Source organism: Ursus maritimus, unplaced genomic scaffold (assembly GCF_017311325.1).
Source record: "Ursus maritimus isolate PB19 unplaced genomic scaffold, ASM1731132v1 scaffold_18, whole genome shotgun sequence".
NCBI classification, from domain to species: Eukaryota; Metazoa; Chordata; class Mammalia; order Carnivora; family Ursidae; genus Ursus; species Ursus maritimus.
This window is the reverse complement of record NW_024424230.1, coordinates 56,608,880-56,627,736: the sequence shown is the minus strand read 5'-3', so window position 1 is coordinate 56,627,736 and position 18,857 is coordinate 56,608,880. Positions and strand designations below refer to the sequence as shown.

Below are 18,857 nucleotides of genomic sequence, written 5' to 3'. Positions count from 1 at the left end.
GCTTCTCCCTCTGCCCCTCTCCCTGCTTGTGGTCTGTCTCTCTCTCTCTCTCATATAAATAAATAAAATCTTTAAAAAAAATTATTTTTCTTAGAAAAACTGTTTTTTGTAACTATGTATGATGATGGATGTTAACTAGGCTTCTTGTGATCATTTCCCAATGTACACAAATATGGAATCATTACATTGTACACCGGAGATAAATAAAATGTTATATGTCACTTATACCTCAATTTTAAAAAACTACCAGGAAAAGAAAGCAAGCAAGCATACCTATTAGATTGCCCAAAATCCAAAACACTGACAAAACTAAAAGCTGGTAAGGATATGGAACAAAAGGAATTCTTATTCAGTGCTGGTGGGAATGCAAAATGGCAGTCACTTTGGAAAACAGTTCGGCAGTTTCTAAAAAAAATAAACATACTCTTTCCATACGATGCAGCAATCACACTCCTAAGTGTTTTGGTATTTACTGAAATAAGAGAATTTACGTACACATATAAACATATACATAATATGTTTATGGTAGCTGAGGCGCCTGGGGAGCTCAGTTGGTTAAGCACTGGACTCTTGGTTTCAGCTCAGGTCATGATCATGCTCAGCATGGAGTACGCTTGGGATTCTCTCTCCCCTCTCCCCTCCCCCCTCCCCTAACCCTCTGCACACCCGCACCCCGTTTGCACGCACACACTCTAGCTTTCTCTTGCCTTCTCTCTAAAACAAACAAACAAAAAAGATGTTAATGGCAGCTAACTTAAGAGAATTACATTCATTCATAATTGCAAAAACTTAAAAGTAACCAAGATGTCCTTTGGTAAGTGAATGGATAAACTGTGGTATATCCAGATAATAGAATTCAGTGCTAAAAATAAATGAGTGGATTCTTAAATGGAGGAAGAATTGTAAGCACCTATTACTAAGTGAAAGAAGCCAACTTAAAAAGGCTACATACTGTACTGATTCCTATTATATGACATTCTGGAAAAGGTAAAACTATGGAAACTGCTAAAAGATCAATGGTTGCTGTGGCTGGGGGAGGGGAGGAGGAAGCGAAGGAAGAACAGGCAGGGCACAAAGGATTTTTAGGGCAGTGAAAACACTGTGTGATACCATAATGATAGATACATGTCCTTATATATTTGTCCAAACCCACAGAATGTACAACACCAAGGGTGAGCTTTAATGTAAACTATGGACTGGGTGATTATAATGTGTCAATATAGGGTCATCAAGCATAACATGTACCACTCTGGTGGGGGGGGTGCTGATAACGGGGAGAAGGGGGTATATGGGAAATCTTTCTTGTTCTGCTCAATTTTGCTCTGAACCTAAAACTGCTTTAAAAAGTCTTTTAATTAAAAAAAAAAAGTAACGTTAAGGAAAACCTGAGGAAACTAAATTCTATGTCATAATATACTCTTTAACATACATTTAAAAGTATATTAATACTGAAATATCAAATAAGAGTATTATTTATACTCAGTAAATAGCAAACAACAGTATAAATATGTATTAAATATACATTTAAGACTATAATATACTCATAATATACATTTTTTTAAATGCTAAACGTAAGTTGAAAAACTTAGATGGTATCTGCTGCTTTTCAATTGTTTGTTACCATACTAGTAGGATACAAAATGGACTTCAATGAGCCTTTTCTCCATTTTTATATTCACACTTTTGTTTTCCATAAGTTTCCTAAGCAGGAAGTCAAAGTTCTTGATTCACTATTTCGACTTCAGGAGAAACTACTTAAAATTACCGCTATAATTTATGAATCTTCCTTACAAAGTCTTCTTCACAGTACAGGGAAGGGGAGCTTTCTTTCCTCATCTTCCCCAGCTCTCTTTTCTCTTTAGTAGCTCCTTATCCAGCTCTATTTATCTAAAAGCACCCACCACTGGCAGGTTAGTGAAAGATTCCTATTTATGAAAAGGTTAAGAGGAAAGTCCTGGTCACACAAAACCACTATTCCAGTAACTGACACACACACCCCATTTTTAAACAACGGCAACGGTATGCAGTTTTATTCTCAACCTGTCACAATATCTGCCTCTCGATTTTTAGTGCTTTTGAATTAATTTAACAATCAATTCATAATGAACTGCCATATTTCATTATATCATGGTATTAGCTCTGAAAGCAATTCCAAATGAGTTTTACTAATATTTTTGTTTTCAATAATCTTTTACGTAAAAGCTTAGTTTTTAAATATTTGTACTTTTCAAGGCAACCAGTTTTAAGGACTTCACTCAAATATAAATAGGTCTAGTACCTGGCACACAGCAAGTGCTCAACAAATACAAATTTCCTTGCTCCATGTGTTTAGAATAGTGGGGTGCATGTGTGGCTCAGTTGGTTGGCCAGCTCTTGATTTTGGCTTGGGTCATGATCTCAGGGTCATGAGATTGAGCCCTGCATCGGGTTCCTCGATTAACGGGGAGTCTGCTTGGGATTCTTTCTCTCCCTCTCCCTCTGCCCCTCACCACTGCATGCTCTCTCTCTCTCTCTCTAATAAATAAATCTTAAAAAAAAAAAAACTGTTTAGAATAGGACGTTTACATATTTGGGGTACCTGGGTGGCTCTGTCGGCTGGGTGAATGACCTGTGATTTCGGCTCAGGTCGTGATCTCAGGGTCATGGAATTGAGCCCTGCATCTGAGTGCGGAGCCCACTTGAGATTCTCTCTCTCCCTCTGCCCCTCCTCCTGCTCATGTGTGTGCACTCTCTTTAAAATAGTCTTCTTTTAAAGGATACATACTTATATGTATCCTTTGTATGTGCATACATACATTCTTTGTATGTATATAAAACACCTCTGCAAGAACATACTAAGAAATGCTATTCCTTTGGTACTATCTTTAATGACTGAGAAAAACACAACTGTATTATTTGTCTCACCCAGGCCCCTTCTCTCTGTAAGGAAACTGGGAAATACCCTGATGGAGAGATAATTTGGTATATAAGAAGTATATGGGCTCTGAAGTCTGAGAGATGATCTGTATTCAAATCTTAGCTCTGTCTGGAACACAGCTATGGATTTTGACTGAACACCATCAACTTTCAGGGACCAAATTTCCTTATCTGTACAAAAGAATGTTGACATCTGGCAAGGCGTTCCCAAGATAAATAAAATGAAATTCCTCATATACAGTAGATAGTCAGTTAGCAGTAATATTAGCCAATATTCAATTGTGCTATTAATTAACTATAAAAAAGAGCATAAAGATGTTTGGACAAAACTTGCCATTTTCTAAACTATATTTCTCCCTTTTACAAGACTATGAAAAAGGAAGCTTTTTCTGCCTTTTCTCTTTGTCCATTTGAAAACCCTTCAAAAAATCTTAAGTACATTTTTTAAAATATTTTATTTAAGAGACAGACAGCACGAGTGGGGAGGAGAGAGAGAAGCAGGTTCCCCGGTGAGCAGGGAGCCCGATGCGGGGCTTGATCCCAGGACCCCAAGATCACGACCTGAGTGGAAGGCAGATGCTTAACTGACTGAATCACCCAGGCGCCCCTTTTAAGTTCATTTTGAAAACATCATAAACAAATTCTTTAACAGTTTTATTACAAATCATTAACATTTTTAAAAAGACTTTGAGAGAGACAGTGAGCACACATGCACAAGCAGGGGACCGGGGGGCGGGGGGGAGTGGGAGAGAAAATCTCAAGCAGACTTCCTGCTAAGCGCCAAGCCTGACACAGAACTCAATCTCACGACCCTGAAATCATGACCTGACATCAAAGGAAGAGTTGGACGCTTAACCAACTGAGCCACCCAGGTGTCCCTAGAACATGACAAATATTTTATAAATTTTTCTTAAAAAGGAAAACAAAAAAACGATAGAAGGTATAAATACAAAATACACACAAAAAAAGACATTTTTAAAAACGGAGGTGGCTTAATTAACTCAGTCAATTAAGCATCTGACTCTTGATTTTGGCTCAGGTCATGATCTCAGGGTTGCGAGATCAAGCCCCGTGTCAGGCTTCATGCTCCATGCTCCATGCTCTGCTTGAGATTTTCTCTCTCTCTCTCCCCCTCTGACCCTCCCCCCACCCTCTCTCTCTAAAATAAATAAATAAATCTTTTTTTAAAAAATATTTTTAAAATGAAGGAATAGGAAATTAAAGAGATGCTCTTTCTCAACCACAAATTTTCTGAAGATGAACAGGTCTAAATACCCAATAATGGAAAGGTGTGAAGAAACAAACACCCTCATATACTACTGGTGAAAGTGTAAACTGATACATTTAAAAGGGCAATTTAGCAAAACCTATCAAAAATTAATATTCTCACCTAGCAATTCCACTATCAAAACTTTATCCACAAATTACACAAAGTAAGCAAAAATGTAATTAAAGGGTGCTTACGTAGTGTTTATAACAGCCAGAAAACCTTTATTTATATTGCATCTCTTTAAGCACCTAAAATCCTTGAAAAATAAAGCACTGAGAAAGAGAATACTCTGACCCATTGTATGCTACGTGAAACATGAAATTCACTTTATACTCATACATACAGGTAGCCTAAAAACAAGTGTAGTATAATAAATAGATGGGAGTAACGTTGGCAAAATGCTGGCATAAGAAACAGCAAAAGCAACAAAAAACTGTCAGAATCAACTTTTCCAGAACACCAGAAACTAAACCAAAAGCTTATAGCAATCCAGGGGGTACTTATTCAAGAAAAACAGCTAAATCTTAGTAAGAACATAGGCCTTTGCGGCATTTAACTTACTCTCGTCCTGTCCTGGGCTAGATCAGTGGTGGCTGCGAAAACAACAGCCCATATTCCTGGTACTACTGGTACAGCAAAACAAACCTCATTTGGAAACAAACTGAAATCATTTGTTTTGACCAATCTAATGGCTCCCTGGAATACATGTGAAAAGTCTTGCTTTAACTCACCTAATGCTGCTAATTCAGACATCCCCCAAGCTAAAGCCACTACAGGACACAAGGGATGTTTGTCAAAAACATATACAAGCAGACGTTTTCAGTACTTGCTGCCTGATGCAATAAATAACAGTTGGTGCAAATAAACTGACCAAAACCTTGAGAGGAAAGGCTGTGCAATGAGCTATTTTGAGAAATAAGGACCTTGAACAGCTTCAACAGATTCCTGGGAATCTAGGATGCAACATGCATGCCCAGAGCTGTGCACATGCTCAGGAATTTTGCCAGCTCTTGGTTGACAGTTTTTTTCTTTCAGTACTTTGACTATGTCATTCCACCACTTCCTGGCCTCTACGGTTTCTGGTAAGAAGTTGGAACAGTCAGCTGTTAAATAATACTGAGGATTCCTTGTATGTGAGGAGTCACTTCACTCCTGCTTCTTTCAAGATTCTCTCTTTGTCTTTCAACTGTTTGATTAAGATTGTCGGTGTGGATCTCACTGAGTTTATCCTACCCAAGAAGTCCCTACACTCTCACTTCTGGATGACCTTGACCTCTACGCAAACAGGAAATTAAGGCTAACCAGAGTTGTAGGGTGGCTGAGTGCTCAAGGAATAAAATATTCCAACAGAAGCACAACACCCTTCTGAAGATATTGGGAGACATTTTTGGTACCAAATGTTTAAGGAAATACCTGTCCAATCATTAGCTGACAGAACACAGACACAAACTTCAGTGGGCACACATGACAAATACGTACTTTACAAAATTAGTTCAGGAAAGTTCTTAAACTAACAACAACTACAACTACAACTAGCAACACTTCTGGAGAAAGAGGAGCCTAATTTCCACAGCTGCCATATTATAATACTCAAAATGTCCAACTTCAACAAAAAATTACACGCATATAAAGAAACAAGAAGGAACAGTCCATACACAAGGGAAAAAAGCAATCACTAGAAACTCTCCTTAAGGAAAACATTAGACTTAGTGGACAACGACTTTAAATCTGTTTTAAATATGTTCAAAAGCAAAAGGAAATTATGCCTAAAGAACTAAAGGAAAGCATAAGAACTCTGGCTCACCAGATGAAGAATATTAATAAAGAGAAATTATTTTTAAAACAATCAGATAGAAATCCTGGAGTTGAAAAGTATAACTGAAATGAAAAATTCACTATAAAGGCTCAACACCAGATTTGAGAAGGCAGGACAAAGAACCAGTAATCTTAAAGAGAGGTCAACTGAAATATATCTGGGGATCAGACACAAAAATTAATGAAGAAAATATAAGAAAGCCTAAGAGATTTGTGGGACACCATCTGGCACACCAAGCATAATGGCAGTCCCAAAAGGAGAGGAAAGAGAGAAAAGAGCAGAAATATTTGAAGAAATAGTGACTAAAAATGTCTCAAACTTAATGAAATATATTAATCTATATATCCAGGAAGTTCTCCAAACTCCAAACAGGAGAAATTCAGTGAAATTCACACTGAGGCACATCTTCATCAAGCAGTTCAAAGACAAAGAGAGAATCTTGAAAGAAGCAAGAACGAAGTGACTCATCACATACAAGGGATCCTCAATATCATTAACAGGTGACTTCTCATCAGAAACCATAAAGGCCAGAAGGCAGTGGGATGACATAATCAAAGTTTCAGAAGGAAAAAACACTAACAATCTTTATCTTGTAAAATTATCAACTGAGAATCTTTATCTTGTTAAATTATCCCTCAAAATTGAACGAAAAAAACAATACATTCTCAAAGGAAGAAAATCTGAAAGAATTCATTGCTAATGGATCTATCCTACAAGAAATGCTAAAGTGAGTCCTTCATGCTGAAATGAAAGGACACTAAACAGTAACTTGAATCCACATGTAGAAATAACGAACATTGATAGAAGTAACTACATAGGTAAATATAAAAGACATATCAAAACATATTATATCAAATATAAAAGACATATTAAGACATTCCTCTTGGGGCGCCTGGGTGGCACAGCAGTTAAGTGTCTGCCTTTGGCTCAGGGCGTGATCCCGGTGTTCTGGGATCGAGCCCCACATCAGGCTCCTCTGCGATGAGCCTGCTTCTTCCTCTCCCACTCCCCTGCTTGTGTTCCCTCTCTCACTGGCTGTCTCTATCTCTGTCAAATAAATAAATAAAATCTTTAAAAAAAAAAAAAAAAAAAGACATTCCTCTCAAGGTTTTTGGTCCAAAGACATACACTTTCAAAAGACAGTATAAATGTATTTTCCAGGCACCTGGGTGGCTCAGTTAGTTAAGTGCCTGACTTGAGCTCATATCATGATCTCAGGGTACTGGGATTAAGCCCCGCATCCGGGTCCCTGCTCAGCAGGGAGTCTGCTTGTCCCTCTCCCTCTGCCCCTGCCCCCACTTGTGCGCACATGCGTTCTCTCTCTCTCTCCCCCAAATAAATAAAATCTTTAAAAAATTTAAAATATAAATGTATTTTTCATCTGTATCTCTTTTCTCCTTTTTGATTTGAATGACAGTTGCATAAAGGAACAATTTTTTATCAGATGGGCATACAATGTATAAAGATACAACTTGTGACAAAAGCACCATAAGGGGGAGTGGAGCTATAGGAGTACAGTTTTTATACACTGATGAAATTAAAATGGTATTAATCTGAACTAGACTATTACAAATTAAAATGTTAATTGTAATCCTAGGGCAACCACTAAGAAATAACTCAAAAATATATAGTAAATAAGATACAAGGAATTAAAATAATACACTGCAAAGAAACACAGAAGGCAGTAATGGAAGAATTGAAGAGTAAAAAAGATATAAAATATATAGAAGACAAACAGCAATAACGCAGAAATTCCTCCTAATCAGTAATTACTTTAAAGGTAAATTGGTTAAATTCCTAAAATTAGAAGGCAGATAGTGGCAAAACCGATTTTTTTTTTTTTTTTTTAAAGATCCAACTATATGTTGCCCACAAAAGACTCAAGTTCTAAGACACAAGCTGTGTGCCTTAAACGGATGGGGGTGCCTGGGTGGCTCGGTCAGTTGAGTGTCTGCCTTTGGCTCGGGTCATGATCCCAGGGTGCTGGGACTGAACCCTGCATCGGGCTCCCTGCTCAGCACAGAGTCTGCTCTCCCTCTCTATCTGACCCTCCCCCCCACACTTATGCTCTTGCGTGCTCTCTCTCTCAAATGAATAAAAAAATCTTTTAAAATTTAATTTAATTTAAAAAAGAAAGTAAAAGGATGGAAAAAGATACTTCATGCTAACAGTAACCAAAAGACAGCTGGGATGACTAACTATACTAATTCCAAACAAAATAAACTTTAAGACAAAATCTATTACAAGAGACAAAGAATACTATATAATGATAAAAGGGTAGGTCTGTCAACAAGATAACAATTATAAATGTATACACACCTAATAACAGAACCCTAAAAGACATGGAACAAAAAAACTGACTATAAATTGAAAGGAGAAACAGTTCAACAATAGTTGGAAGACTTCAATATCCCCCTTTTGATAATGAATAGACCAAGTGGACAACACCAATAAGGAAGAGAGACTTGAACAATACTTTAAACAAACTCTACCTAACAGACATCTACAGAACACTCCACTCAACAATAGCATAATACAGATTCATCTCAAGTGCACTTGGAACATTCATCAAAACATAGTTATGTTGGGCCCCAAACAAACTTGAATAAAGTTTGTAAGACTGAAAGCACACAAAATATGTTCTCTGACCACAATGAAATGACACTGAAAATCAAAAATAGAAAAAAGTGTTTTTAATTAAAAAATATGTAGAAATATTAACAAACATTTAACAGAACATCTGACAAAGTAGGGATAGAAGGCAACTGATAAAGAGCATCACTGAAAAACCCACAGTTAACATTACAGTTAATGGTCAAAGACTGGAAGCTTTCCACCTAAGACCAGGAAGAAGACAAAGAGGTTTGCCTTGCCATTTCTATTCAACACCGAACTGGAAGTTCAAGCAATGACAATTATGAAAAAAAAAAAAAAATCAATAAATAAAATGCACGCGGGGCACCGGGGTGGCTCAGTTGGTTGGGTGTCTGCCTTCAACTCAGGTCATGATCTCTAGGTCCTGGGATTGAGTCCCACATCAGGCTCCCTGCTCAGTGGGGGAGTCTGCTTCTCCCTCTCCCCCGACCCCCCGCTCGTGTGCACACATTAAATGAATAAATAAAATCTTTTTAAAAAGTAAAATAAAATGCATTCACATTAGGAAAGAAAGAAGTAAACTGTCTCTATTCATTCACAGATGACATGATTTACACAGTAAACCCAAAAGAATATACTAGGAAATTATTGGAGCTAATAAATGAGTTTAACAAAGTTACAGGATACAAGATGAAGACAGAAAATAAACTATATATCCACACACTAGAAACAAAGACTCCAAAAACAAAATTTAAAAAAAAAATCCATTTGCAGGGGTAAAAGGTACAACATAGAGACTACAGCCTTTTCACAGACTGGAAGTCACAAAGTAACTCAAAGGGATGTACAGATTTAAAGCAAACTCTATCAAAATTTCAACAATCTCTTTTGCAGCAACAGAAAAGCTGATCCTCAGTTTAATATGGAATTGCAAAGGGCCCTAAATAGCCACAAAGAATAAGCAAAAAAAACAGAGTTGGAAGACTCAGACTTCCTGATTTCAAAAGGTAATACAAAACTAGAGTAACCAAAACAATGTGGTACTCACATTAGTATAAACATAAAGAACTATGGAATCGATTTGAGAGTCCAGAAATAAACACAAACATCTATGGTCAACTGATTATCAACAAGGGTGTAAAGACTATTCAATGGGGAAAAAAATGGTCTCTTCAACAGATGGGGATGAAACAACTGGCTTTCCACTCAGAATGAATCAACACCTGAATATAAAACCTAAAACCAAAAACTTTTATAAGAATTTTCATATCCTTGGATTTGACAATGGATTCTTAGATATGACACCAAAATTATGTGTAACAAAAGAAAAAAAATTTATAAGCTGTATCTCAACAAAATTTAAAAATTTTGTACATCAGAGGGTACTATCAAGAAAGTAAAAAGAGAACCTGAAGAATGGAAGAAAGTATTTGCACATCCTATTCTGATAACGGTCTATCATCCAGAATATATAAAGGAACTCTTTTTTTTTTTTTTAAGATTTTTTACTTATTTATTTGACAGAGACAGAGACAGCCAGCGAGAGAGGGAACACAAGCAGGGGAGTGGGAGAGGAAGAAGCAAGCTCATAGCGGAGGAGCCTGATGTGGGGCTCGATCCCAGAACGCCGGGATCACGCCCTGAGCCGAAGGCAGACGCTTAACCGTTGTGCCACCCAGGCGCCCCTATATAAAGGAACTCTTAAAACTCAACAACAAAAAGACAAATAACCCAATTTTAAAATGGGCAAATAACGAATATTTTTCCAAAGAAGATAGGCAAATGGCTAACAAGCACATGAAAAGATGGTCATCATCATCAAATCAAACCCACAATGAGATACCAATTCACACCCACTAGAATTGCTAAAATTTTAAAAGCTAGAAAATAACAAGTGTTGGTGAAGATGTGGAGATAGCAGAATCCTTACACTGCATAATGAAATGATGGGAAACAGTTTGGCAATTCCTCAAAATGTTAAACATAAGAATAGCCATATGATCCAGCAATTCTATTCCTTGGTATACACCTAGGAGCAACATACATCCACACAAAAACTTGCACATGAATATTCATACCAGCATTATTCACAAAAGCCATAAAGTAGAAACAACTCAAATAGTCACCAACTGATCAATGGATAAACAAAACATGGTATAACCAGGCAATGGAAGATTATTTGGCAATAAAAAGAAATGAAATCCTGGTATATGCTATAATATGGATAAACCCTGAGAACATTATACTGAGTAAAGGAAGTCAGTCACAAATGATCATATATGTGATTCCATCTATATGAAATGTCCAGAATAGGCAAATCCAGAGACAGCAGCAGATCAGTGGCTACTAATGGGTGGGAGGAGAGGGAATGGTGAGTGATAATGAGTAAAAGGTTTCTTTTTTGAGGTAATGAAAACATTCTAGCGTTGACTGTGGAGATGGCTGCACAATTCTGTGAATATACTGAAAACCACTGAGTTGTACACTTTAAGGGGATGAATTTTACATCATATGAATCACATTTCAATTAAACTGTCATAAGAAAAAAGCAGGTTCAGTCCTTGCCATGTTAAAAATCACTCTCTCAAGCCTTTTTACCGTCTGCTAACACCTCTTTCCATTCTTCCCTTCACAGCTAAGATTTGTTTATTCTTGAACTAATCCACATTTACTTTCTTCACTCTCTGATCTCCCATTAACTTCTCAATTCAAAGAAACTAGCTCCTTCCCCAAATGGTAGCGTTACGCAGAATGTTACAAAACTGCTTTTACTTAGTTATCAAATTCAACAGACTCCTAATAATCCTTGTTTCACTCAAGTTCTCAAAGCATTTGAAGTATAGCTTTCTTAAATTTTTTTCTTTTTTTCTGGAGAGTTGGTTGTGAAGCATAGCTTCCTTTTGAAATGATTCCATTTTGGCTTCTGTGACATTTTCTCATTATTTCTCTTAATCTCTAAACACTTAGGAATTTCCCTTTCAGGTCTTCTTCCTCAATTTAGCTGTAAATGTTCTCCATTGTCTATTTCCAGAACTATTCTCCACTGGTAAAGTCTTCCTACATGGTATTATGTAAATCAAAGGTTGCAGCTATCACGTATAATATTGCCTGCTGACTCTCATAGCAAGATCTGACTCCAAACCCACACCCCAACTCTGTAGCTGATGTTTCCACCTGGATGTTTTACGGACAACTCCCACTTGATATTTCCAAAAGCTAAAACACTGTTCCTCCCCAAGCCTGCTCCTCTTCCTTAAGTCCCTTTCTCAGTACAGAGCTGGCCCTTAAACATGGGTTTGAGCTTTGTGGTAGCTACTCAGATGTGGTCTTTTTTTTTTTTTTTTTTTTTTTGATAAATACAGTACTGTACTATAAACATATTTTTGTCTTTATTATTTTAGTAAATTTTCTTTTCTCTAGTTTTATTGTAAGAATACAGTATATAATACATATAACATGTATGTGTTAATTGACCTTATGTTATCTGTAGGACTTCAATCAACACCAGGCTATTAGTAGTTAAGTTTTGGGGGAGTCAAACGTTGTACATGGATTTTAGACTGCAAGGGGGGTTGGCACCTCTAACCCCCACGTTGTTCAAGGGTCAACTTTACCACTGTCTGTTCAATGGCCCAAGTTAAAATCCAACTGCAACTGAATCCTATGAATTCTACCTTCTAAATGTTTCTGCTGTTAACCTATGCCTTTGTATCTCCACCGACTCTACTTTATTTTAGGGCCTTGTCACCTCAATTATTACAAAAACTCCTAGCCAGTCTTTCTGCACCCTGACGCATCTTCCCTCCATCCCTTCCGAAATCTGCATTCTACAATACCAGAATGATCTTTCCAAGAGGAAAACCTTATCATGACTCTTTCCTAATTAAAATTCATAAACTCTATTATTATCTATAAGGAAAAAGTTCTAGAATGCTTAGAATGTCATGCAATACTCAAGGATCTATCTGTGCAGCGTCATCTTGTGCTACTTACCACCATAAACCCAATGCTATACTTGCAGAGAATGACTTCTGGCTCTTCAAAGTGTTCCATGCTCTCCCTAATCACATCCAGCTTTCCTTCTGCCTTAAGTTCATTTCCCTCATTTTCTTTCTTTTTTTAAAAGATTTTATTTATTTATTTTTATTTATTTATTTCACAGAGAGAAAGCGAGAGAGCACAAGCAGGGGGAACTGCAGAGGGAGAAGCAGACTTCCTGATGAGCAGGGAGCCCAATGCAGGGCTCAAACCGAGGACCCTGGGATCATGACCTGAGCCAAAGGCAGACACTTAACTGACTGAGCCACCCAGGCACCCCTTGTTTCCCTCATTTTCTGCCTTAGTCATGCCTAAACCTTTAAGTTTAAGGACACAAAGCATAAAGTACCTAATGTGACACACAGCAAGGAGTTAAAATGGGCTGAGCTGGCTTAGGCTTCTGTTTTCTTTATCCTGTCTCAGTGACTTGTATTTACTTACAAGATAAAAGTTGAAACTACTTCAACTGTGTATAAGACTATCCATCATTTGGCCCCTGCCTACTAGCTACACCTGCAGATCCTACAACTCATTATGGAAGCTTAGACTCCCATGCTTCTGTTTACACTGTTCCTTCTACCTAAATGCCCATCCTTACTGTTTTCATCCCCACCTATACATACTTTTTCCTTACCACTGCGACCTTCCTCAATCTCTCCTTCTCTTCCCTTAGGAAACTGATCACTATCTCCTTTGTATACCCTCTACACCCCCATACTTTCTCCAAAGTAACCTTAAAAACATATTGTACTTGCAAACAGTTCAAGTAAGAAATAAAGCCTTATCATCCAGAAAGCAGGGGCACTGCTTTATCCATCCGTAAGTCCTCTTCACCTGGCATAGTACCTCCTACACAGTAATTCCTCTACACAAAATGACCCCCATTCCTCCTTATTCCTTCCACATATACTGACTTAAGTTTCTATCACGAAGTTTCTTCCAAAAAAGAAAGAACATACTTTTGGGTTACATTCAGGCCCAATCTCCCCTTGCCAAGCAAACAGCCATGCAAATACAAGTGTACAAATTAAAGTTAATATTCATTTTCTGATAACACATCTAGTTTTCTAAATTAGATCTAAAATGAGAGATACTATTTTGAAGAGAGCAAATTAAGTTACGTCATATTTGCTTCAAGATACTTTGTTCAAAGAATTACTTCTCAGTGGTTACTGTTAGTCTACCCCACTTAAATCTATGGGTCACTTTGAAAAGTGGGAACCACTCTAACTTCCTTCCTACCTCTCCTACTGCCGGTACAGTTGACAGCAATTACTCATTTTCAGAAAGACACTCAGAAAGGAACAATTAAATCACCAAGACAACTAGGAAGGCGTCAAGAGAGGTTACTTTTCTTATTCACAGTCCCATTTTTTTCATTTAGAAGGGCTGCCCCTATAATCACAAACCAAAAGTAAGCTTGCTCCTTATCACCACTTAAATACTTTATGAATAACTGCCAAGTATGATGGAATGCTACCGAAAGTGCTGCACCATGTGAACATGCCCACTCCACTCTACAAAATATTCAGTGAAAGCTTTTCAAACGAGGCTAGATGGTGTGTGAACTCCATGTCCAAACGACTGTACTTCTCCTACAGTGCACAAAGTATCTCGAGTTAACATTTTAATTATTTTCAAGAACTCTACTAGGCCTTAGAGGAAACAAGCTGCTTGGTCAAGAGGGAGGCTCTGAAGTCATGAACCCGAAAACTCGAAACACGGTAATTATTTCAGGTTGACTGGGGCGTGGAATATTTTGTAAAACCTGTTTCACTCTCATAACGATAAATTTAAAAAAGAAAAAAAAAGGTGACCTCAATAACAGCATTTTGGCACAAGCATACTTGAAAATGAGTTGTAAAAATAATTCTCAACTCCGTCCATTCGCACTGAAACCTGAACGAAAGACGGCAGCACCCAAAGGAGCCCCACAGCTTCCGTGCCAGGGGTGGGAAACATTAAGAGCCTCTTCCTAGTTCACTGGGCAAGTCCTGGAGACGGGTCAATATTCCGAGTGTGATTTTAAAAAATAGTGATTATATAAAAGACAGAATCCCCTCTCCTCCGTTCCGGTGCCCAAGAGCTGCCCTAAGGCCTGGAGACTCAAGTGGGGAGGGGCCCGGTTCCTGACTCTCCTCCTCCGGACCCCGAGAGCACCAAATCACAAATGCGGATGCCACGAGGGAGGCCCGGCCGGCAAGGGGGAGAAACGACCGGCAACGGAGCGAGAACTGGGGAGAAGCCTGCCCGGGATGAACCCGCACTCGGGGCAGCCACGCCCCCCACCCCCAACTCCCGCTCCGCGCGCGGCGAGCGCCCAGCCCCGCACGCTGCCTGACAGACGCCGCTGCGAGGTGGGTGCGGAGAGGGCTCCCCGGGCACGCGAGGGGCACCGCCACGACCTCCGCAAGCCACCGCTGCCCGCCACTGACCTGTGCCTGCCGCCGCGCGACAGCCCGCCCCCGCCGCAGCCGCCTCCTCCTCGCGCTCACGGTGCCGCCGCAGCCACCGTAGGCGCCTCCTGCGCTTCGCCCCTAGCCGGCCTCGGGTGCCCCATTCCCACCCCGCCCCAGCCTCCGCCTGTTTACAATGATTGGGACAGAACGCGACGAGCCGGCCCAACGCGCACGCGCATTCCCTCCTCCCGCCGCTGCCGGCTTCCCGGGTCCTCCTCTCTGCGCTGACGGCTAAAGCCGTCAAGGGCAAACGCCTGGTGCCCTCGCGCGCAGTACGCTGGGAGACGTAGTACCCGGACACCAAGGGCCCAGCTTACGTGACGGCCCTTCGTCAAGGAAGGACACTACAACACCCAGGAAGCACCGCGCCTCCTTCGGCCCGGAGGCTCGCTGAGGAGACTGAGGGAGCGCGCGAGAGAATGCGCCGCGCTAGGACTCTGCCGGCGCCTGCGCAGTTCCTGGTCTTGGGGGACTGGGTGGGATGTAACACCTACCCTGAGCGAGAATCAGTGAAGACGGCTTGGGGGCATCGGCTGCGGTGGTTTTGAGAAAGGAAAGACGTTTCCTCTCCACGTTCTGGCCGGCTGCTCCTCAACTCCCGAAGTGCAGATCTTTTGTGCCCCAGGCTTCTGTCGTCCTAACCAGTTAAACCAGCCTAGGAGGCCGGCCCAGCCTGCGGCTGGGTGGGGCATCTTCCCGGCCTTGGACTGGGTGGGGAATCTTTTGCTTGGGGTGGAGACTCTTGCTGTGGGCTTTCGTTAAAAGAAGCGCCATGGGCCTCTGAGGAGAAACTTGCATAAAACTGTGTCGGGACCCCGCTGAGAATTCCTAAAATGGGTGTTGACAAGGGCCCGCCCCTGGTTCGAGCTGGGCTGCGGGACTGTCTTCCACCGCCCTCTTTGGCTCAACAATTGCAGACAACGCCTGAATTAGAACTGCCCGGCCGCATGTTTAGGTTGCAAAGAGAATAACTGAATCGTGGGAAAGGCTGAAAATAATTAAATTTCCTCCAGGAATCCTAAGCAAAACTTGAAGAATTATTCTGCTAATGCATGGCTGGAAATAGGGTCTTTTGAAGTGTTCTTGTTTTATAGATGTTGGCTGATTATTAGGGGAAAGATGTAATTTGGGATAAATGCCCTTCCCAATTATTAGCATTCTTACGTGCAATAATACTCTCTTTAGAACTTCATTGTATAATGTGGATTAACCTACGTAATCCGTCCTGCGACGCTATACCTCCCAGATAAGCTGACAGATTTGACAATAGGTTGGTCTCTCCCTTGTACACCACTTTTTCTACTCAGCCACCTAAGCCTGACTAGAGCCTCCTACAATTAGATACCAACATGGTCTGTGGTAGCCATTGTTTTCTGATTGCTTGGGAAGTTTTTTGGGGTTTTTTTTGGTTGGGTTTTTTTTTGTTGTTGTTGTTTTTGTTTTGTTTTGTTTTTTGTTTTTGTTTTTGTTTTTGTTTTTGTTTTGCCCCTCTGGCAACAGGAGAGTGTCCTCTGACCACTGAAATGGGCATGGGACAATGCCAGTTAATAATACTCTGCTTCTAGCAACACTAATTGGGCCAAGGGATAGGCACTGACCTGAGTTGGGCATTATTGAGCTCTTGCTTGAAATAGCTATATGAACACAGAAAAGGGAGGAGAAAAAAAGCTTTTTATTGAGGTAACTGCTGATGGCCCTGTTCTTCACATTATAATCTTTTCTGCAGTAGCAATAAATGAGGTCAAAACCGGAGGGTAGGGTGGGATGGGAAGGGAGAGGAAGCGAGAGCTAACAAGCATGAAGACTCTGGTTTCAGTTTCAGAGGCCAAGGTTTGCATAGCTCTTCTTTAAGTGCTTTAAGCACTTAAATTACCAATGGTTAGCATATTCAATATTAGCTTTAAAAAGGAAGGAAATTCTAATACATGTAAAACAGTGAAAGGATAAATTGACAATTCAGTTGTGGTTGGAGGTTTTAAATTTCTGCCTCAACAATGAACAAGGGAGAAAGTCAAGATTGGTATAAAAGACCCGCATTACAGTATCAACCAACTTGAAATATTTGACATACACAGAAAACTCCAACAATAGCAGGATACACATTCTTTTCAAACAAATGAAACATTGTCCAGAATAGATCATATGGTAAGCCACAAAACGAATTCCTATAAATTTTAAAGGACTGAAAACATACAAGACACGTTCTCTTTCAATAGTGGAATTAAATTAGCAAAAACAGAAACCTGAGAAACCCCCAAATATCTGGAAATGAACATATTTCTAAATAACCCATGGGTCAAAGAAGAAATCACAAGGAAAATTAGAAAGTATCTGGAACTGAATGGAAACAAATACAACATATCAAATTTAAGGGAAGCAGCCAAAACTGTGCTTAGAGGGAAATTAATAGCATTAAGTGCTTACATTAGAAGGAAGACAATAATCTAAGCTGCTATCTCAAGAAAGTAGCAAAAGAGGAGTGAATCAAACCTAAATTAAATAGAAATAAAGAAATAGGATAAAAATAGGAATCAATGAATCAAACCCAAAAGGAAATAGAGAAAAAGACCCAAAAGCCAGCTCTTTGAAAAATATCAAGTTGATAAACCTTTAGCTGGACTAAGAAAAAAAGGACATAAATTACCAAAATGAGAAATGAAGAGGGACAACACTATAGAGCTTACAAAAATGAAAAGTATTATAAGGGAAAAAAAAAAAAAAGAAAGAAAAGTATTATAAGGGAATGTTATGAACATCATAATTCTGGTAATTTTAAAAATAGCTGAAAATGGAGGCATTCCTAAAGAGAACAAATTACCAAAGCTAACTAAAGAAAAAAGTAAAAAATCTGAATAGACATATCAAGGTAAAAAACTTGAATCAGTAAATACAAATCTTCCCACAAGGAAAAACCCAAGTCAGATGTCTTCACTGGTGGTCTATCAAACGTTTTAAGGGAAAAAAAATAATACCAAATCTAGTATTACCCTTTTAGAAAATAGATGAGTAAGGAACACTCCTCAATTCATTTTATGAGGCCAATATCACCCTGGTAACAAAACCAACAACATCACAAGAAAGAATATCCTTCATGAATTATACACTTTAACAGGGTCGATTTTATGGTACATGAATTATATCTCAATAATGCTGTTTTTTTTTTTTAAGATATGAGAATTGGATTAAATATTCTAAAGACAACCCCACACTTGGATGAACAGAGTAGAAAGGCCCAATGTCTGTTGCCTGTATCCTTGGGACTAGCACCTAAACAGTTCACTGGCTCATAGCACTGTTACACAGTTGAAATTTCTTATTTTTATATTATTAAATATATATTTAATAATATAATAAAATGTTGTAGTTTTACATATCGTATAAAAGATACAATATTTAGAGCTCATGACAAAAACAGGTGTCAGAACTATATGAGTTCATATTTGCTCTTTGCAACAATTCACCCCAGAACTCAGTGGCGTTAAACTCTTCTGCTGCTCTTGCAATTATAGTCAGTTAGTGGATTAGGTGGGAGTTAGACTCACCTGGGGCAGTTGGGATGGCTGAGCTTCTCTCTGCAGTGGTCTCTCATCTTGCAAAGGCTTGTTTGTATTCTCAGCACACAAATACTTTTTAAGTGTTTGCATGTCATTTACTAATGTCCCATTGATCAAAGCAAGTCATAGGCCAAGCTCCAGATTCAAAGAATGGAGAAATAGACTCCACCTACATGGAGGCACTGGAAAGAATTTGTGGCCATTTATTT

The 18,857-nt window shown here is 39.2% G+C and overlaps 1 protein-coding gene across 2 annotated transcripts in view; it reads right to left on the bottom strand.

Annotated features, from left to right (window-relative positions):
• Positions 1 to 16,269, bottom strand: part of RALBP1 (ralA binding protein 1) — a 54,636-nt gene extending 38,367 nt beyond the window's left edge. The window contains exon 1 of one of the 2 annotated variants that reach the window (XM_008690078.2): positions 15,589 to 16,269. The gene's annotated coding sequence lies outside the window, so the exon portion shown is untranslated. Of the gene's footprint in view, positions 1 to 15,070; positions 15,275 to 15,588 lie in introns of those variants that run through there. The other variant, XM_040632723.1, reaches the window with a different exon arrangement.
• Positions 16,270 to 18,857: the final 2,588 nt, after the last annotated feature.